This window comes from Rhagoletis pomonella, unplaced genomic scaffold (assembly GCF_013731165.1).
Source record: "Rhagoletis pomonella isolate Grant_MI unplaced genomic scaffold, Rhpom_1.0 Rhpom_scaffold_00007, whole genome shotgun sequence".
Classification (NCBI taxonomy): Eukaryota; Metazoa; Arthropoda; class Insecta; order Diptera; family Tephritidae; genus Rhagoletis; species Rhagoletis pomonella.
Window position 1 is genome coordinate 31511265 of NW_023458561.1, and position 5971 is coordinate 31517235.

The following is a 5971-nucleotide window of genomic DNA, read 5'->3' on the forward strand; positions in this document are numbered from 1 at the left end:
TTGAGCAAAGAGCTTGTGTGAGCAAATCCAATTTTCGGCAGCCAATGTCAGTTACGCGGTTTTGCAGAATTACGATACGCGGTTTTGTACTTTAAACGACGATACGTATGTACATATATGCAGGCGCAAACAAACATTTTTTAAAATTGAACTCAGCTGTTATTCCGTATTAGCATTAATTTTTTATATAATTTTTAGACTTTTACGTTGGTGACATGAAGTTTTTGCCTCAGAAGATCCCTGGTAAAATTTTCCGAAGAATAAACATGTCACTTCTCTAACGTAATTCCAAATTTTCTTCTTAGGGGTTTATTGGAGTAACTAAGAAGTAAAACGCCGGTTTCAGGCGTGAGGTAATGGGCCAAAATGTTCTACGAAAATATTTCCTATGATATTTTTTTTGCTCGGACATTTATTAAAAAATTTTTTTTTCCACTTTTTGAAAACTACTTAGACCGGGCCATTAAAAATTTAGAACGCCATAAAATAAAAATACCAGCTAACTTTTGAAACGCCATCGAGTGTGTTATTACCATGATAAAAATATAGTAAGGTAGAACCGCTGAGAGGCACTTTTAAAATTCTTGACGTTTCCAAACAATTTAATTTTTAAATTTACTCACAAACTCACACACACAATTTCATTTTCAATCTCCAGCAACAACAATTTCGAACAATTTCAATTTTTTATTTTCACTTTTATATGATTTTAAAATGTTGGCAAACTTCAAAAAGAAACATGGCCGACAAATTGAAAGAACGGTTATACCTTGCTGTGTTTTTATCATGGTTATTACTGAATAAGTAAACTTTTAGAAAATATTAGCAAAGTCCGGGCTAGATTGAAATGCCAGAAATTGTCGCACAGTGTAGGTTGACACTCAGATTCTGAAGATTCTGAAGAAAAAAGATTTAAAGTAACTCGTGTGCTCTAAATTTCAAATAGTACTTTAAGAAAGCCTACCTGGATACACATTTTCGTACATGTGCAATTTTGCACCAGAAGCCTAACAAGTCATACATAAGTTTGTTTGAACGTACATACGAGTATTTATTTACTTTCTTTTTGTTCATTTTTGTTCGTTCGCTGAGAAAATGTATTTACTTTACATTGATTTCGCTTTTTGCTAACTTCTTCACAACACGTCTTGCTAGTTTATGTTTTGTATCACAGTAACAAGTCGCACTCGTAAAAAATTTCAAAATTTTATGGAATTTATTTGTGTGTTTTCCACTACCCTGTAGAAAATATTATCAATTGATAAAAAATAACCAAGTTGTAGTTAGCTTTTTTGAGGGATTTCCATAAAATACTTATATAACTTGTTGTTAGCTAATATATAACTTGTTTTAAGCTAACTTGAAACTAGTTGACAAGTAATGCAGACGTAATCGGCAAATTGTTTTTTTTTTAGTTTCTATTTAAATATCGTCATTAAATTTTAGTTTAAATATACTTTTTTCTTTACTTCATAAATACTTTTCGAATTCAGAGCAAATAAAAATAGATTGAAATTTTATATTATCATTTTGAAGTTATGTCGGATGGAGTTCGTATATGGCACCACCTAAAGCAGAATACGTAAACAAATATGTATTGCAAAAAAATAAATAAATAAATAAAGAAGTGAAAAAATAAATAAAATTTAGTTTTTCCTATTGATATTTTATGTTCAAAAGTACTTATTTACCTTTGATTTTTTCGCGGCCATCGCCATAGAAGTTTGCTTTCCCCAAAGAAAATATGCAGATAATAGTTGCCTTTATTCAAGGCCGCACTTACTTAAAATGCCTCCTTTTTCCCCGTAGCTCCAGGTGGGCTACTCTGTAATGCGATGCGATAGGCAATTACTTACGGTATATTTGGCTATCGCATCGCATTGCCCTTTCATATCCCATTACAGAGTGGCCCCCCAGGGCTGCCTTTAGTTCCTTCCTAATCAACTTCAAGTTAATTTATTGTAAGATAAATTTCCTGCAGGGCATTCTTACGTACAAACGTATATACGTGTAAACAAACATGGCTACTTGCGGCTCAGACTATCACTGCTGTCAAGGTATAACGTGCTGACTGAACTTTTTTCACAAATACATTTTAATTAAAAAGCTTACCTTGTGAAAATTAAAGTTTTAAGTTTATAGTGGGGGACTATTAAAAAAGCAGTTCTTAAGCCTTACGCTGACAAACATGCCAGTTTCAGATCTTGGACTTTCCAAGAGAACTCAGCACCGTCTCGTAAATCAGGCATAAACCAAGAACGGCTGAGACTTCTGTATCTGAGCAAAGTAGCAGCTTCTTAAAAAGCACTTCTCTAGGAACTGTTCAAAAGAGCGCGGAGTCTTTTGCATTTGATAAGATGTTTAAGATAATACAACTCTTTTTGTTTAATTCCACAAACTTTATCCAAAAGTAAAGTTATTGTGGGAGTTTTATTTGGTTATACTGAAATTGTTCTACCCACTGTCCAAAAATAGAATAGAAGAACCTAATCAGCCGTTATGGGGACCAGAAACCCTCACAATCGGTGGCGTATGCTTTCTGGTTGGCACCCGATTGTTTTAATTTTCACCTAGTTTCTCTGGCAAGAAAATTTTCCTTAAATAAAACTTCTCCGGAAATGGGCCAAAATACGGCACCTGCCTGTTGCGGACAGCGTGCTATGCCTCCGTTGGCGGTTTGAAGGCAATAATAATAAGTTTTCGAGATAATTCATTTGTCAACGCCTTTTGTTCAATAAACAAAACACATATGTAAGTAAAGAAAATAAGGCATTTTGATTTAGTAATACCTAAATTGCCCGCCCCTGTGTATGTGCTCATAAATATATGTATATGTAATTGTATAAAATATATATAAATTGCGGTTTGTTTGATTTGCTTTGTCCTTTTTTGTTGGAAAACTAAACTTTTCTGTGTTATTTATTGCATTTATTTACAGTAACCCTAAACTTTTGACATGAAACTGTTTGCAATTGAAGATGCTTTAGGAAGGATGCACAAACCATTTTAAGATTTAAGTAAAATGTTACTTTAGAAGAATATTGAACATTTTCTGTTGACTATAAATACGCTCTGCTTTTTGGGTTGTACAATAAAAAGAGTTTTATGAATATAAGGTATGTTAAGTTCTGTAAATTTCCGCTTTGAATGCTTAATTTAAAATTTGATGCTTTATTTAATTAATGAAATTAACAAAGATAGACACGACACAGGCGAGTCAAATATGTTAAAATATTCTTACATGAGTGACACCTTTTAAACGACATTAAATACTAGTTATGACGGTTGAATTCCGATGTGAGGAATTCATATGCTTAATGCGACAACCGACTCTCTTAAGACGTTTGGTCAGGGCTAAAATAGATAGTTACTTTAGTAGAGGCTGTTCATCAAGAGTGTATATAAATGCTTCCTGAAAACCTCCAAGCAGTGGGTTCTGCGATTAGCCTGAAAGCTGCAACTTGGGAAATCTTTCCAATACTCTCCAATTACTCCTTGCACCTTCGAGGAAATTAAAGGTATGCTTCTCGCGTTTAGGGTTAGGCTAGGCAACGAAGACAACAGCTGGATAGCGCTATTGTACGGAACCTGGTAGCCATAGCGCCATAAGCAGCAAATATTTGCAAAAGCTACTCCGATGTGTCCTAACAAAAAAAATTAAAATTCAATTGGTAGCATTTAAAACGACGGAAAACATGCCTTCTTATAGTGTGTTTTATCTGAGAAACCAACCAATAAAGAATGTAATCCAGATGTCGCGTCTATGGTATACCGTCAAAAAGCGGCAGCCACAACGCACAACTGATCAACTTCACAAAAGGCTCTCAATACTGATAAAACAAGCAACACGTTATGATCTGACTGGTGTCTCTTAGAGGGGGAAGGAATGGCACGCAGAAAGATAGCAGACATTGTTTTTTAGAAAATGGGGAATAAGCGAACGGTTAAAATGGTGGAATTGGTTCCTTAATGTACAGGATACAGAATCCGAAGCATATTGGAAGTATGGAAGGTACACTAACGATACTTATTAAATGCTGAAAGTAATTTACGTTATTAAAAAAGAAGCATGCGCGCCAATGTACAGGGACAAATTTCATGAAACAAGCAACAATTATGCGACTAAAGAAGAAACAACAAAGTCAAAGGTATAGTGATTGCGACGAAGAACTTGTGCGGCTAGGATTGGACTTTCTTCTCCTTCTGCTACTACCAGTGGCTATCGCGTTGAATACATTCGCGGTTGGGCCATTTTTTTCTTTTAATTCTTTGCTTTAGCGTATGGTGATTACCTGATCTGCGGTAGATTTATCTACTAATTCTAAAGCCACACGGAAAGATCCAATGAGTTCATGGATGTTGGACACTAGCCTCTTCCACGATATGCTCTATAAGACCTTTTGGCCGAATCATAATTTAAAGGCTGATTTTGTTCATAAATGCATCTTCTAAACTAATTGCCTTCGTACTTAAGTGGCTTAGCTGGCAGGCCGTCTTCTCCAACAGAGTTTTTGTTTTTGAAGCAAATAATAAAATAACTCTTTTTAACGGTTGCGAATTCGGACTTGGAAATCTGTTGAAAACCCGAGCGCTTTCTCAACAAACGAAAATGGGACAAACATTTGAATGACTAGAAATAAAAACAAAAAATCTTATGGCGTTTGGGGGGGGGGGGGGGGGGGGGGGGGCTTCTTTAAGCAATAAATATGGACTTCCTCGTCAGGGCATCGGCTTTATAATAATTTAGTAATAATCGAATGCATATACATGAGCCGTCTTGTAAATAACGTACACGCAGCTAAACATGTAATACATTTAAATACTCGTCTTTCCCTGCAATTTCATAAAAAGTTCAATAAAAACGACATACGAATTATTACGTTGGTAAAAAGTTGTGTGTTTAAAAGCGGTCTACGCAGATCGTTTTAAATGGAGTCATCCAGTGACTGCTGTAGCTGTACACCTTGTGAATGATTTACATTTACCCACGGCGCTCGTCTCGAAAAATCACCGATTTCAAAAATGTTCGTTGTACATTCTATATTTTGCTCAAAAGATTTTAAAGAACGAGTTTTAACGAGTTTAAGTTATTAAAACCCATCATAAAAATTTATCATAAAAACGTAATAAATAAATGTGTGACATTTTTGTTTTTAATATCTGTAAAGACTGCGTAAGCATGTCACTTCACTTAAATGGTTTCCATGGGAAAACCAAGCTATAATACAAAATATATAAGTACTCTCAACTAATTAGTAACTGAAAACATCTACATACATACATAGATACATATGTATGTGGGTAGAGTTAGTTAATTTTTTTATATTAGTAAGTCACATGAATTTTTAATTAACGACTTCAAATGCGATTTTGTGAACAAAGGAATACATGAAATGCATAGATAGTGTTTATATTCGTAAAAAAACAATTTTTTTTCGCTCTCCTTACCACGCTAATTCAAATAATTTCCACTCTTTGAGCATGTATGTACAAAATACTTTCGCATTTGTGTGTGTGTGATGTTTTATTTGTTTTTTTTTCTTTTTGGTAAAAAAACGAAGCAAAAAGGCACAAAATGTTTTTTAATGCCATGTCATTAGCTCGCATTGACAAACCTACAAGAAAAAAAGTTTTAAAAATGCCATTGCTGCTATTCATCACTGCTTTTATTTTTTTCAGTTAGATATTCATTTAGTTTATACTCTAATCTTGTTAAACTAATTAATAAATAAGGCATAAAAGTAATGTTCCACAAAAATACCCTTTGTATGTGAAAAATTTTTCAAGAATTTTGATGTGTATATGTGTGATTTTTTTCAAATTTTTTCCTCGCTCCGTTCTCGAGAAAATTGGAAAAATATTAAATCGATTTATTTTTGTTTTCGTGCCATAAAGTTTTTAAACATTTATTAATCAAGCTCAAATTTCATATTTATTTATTATTTATGTTGAGACAAATCAAACAAATGAA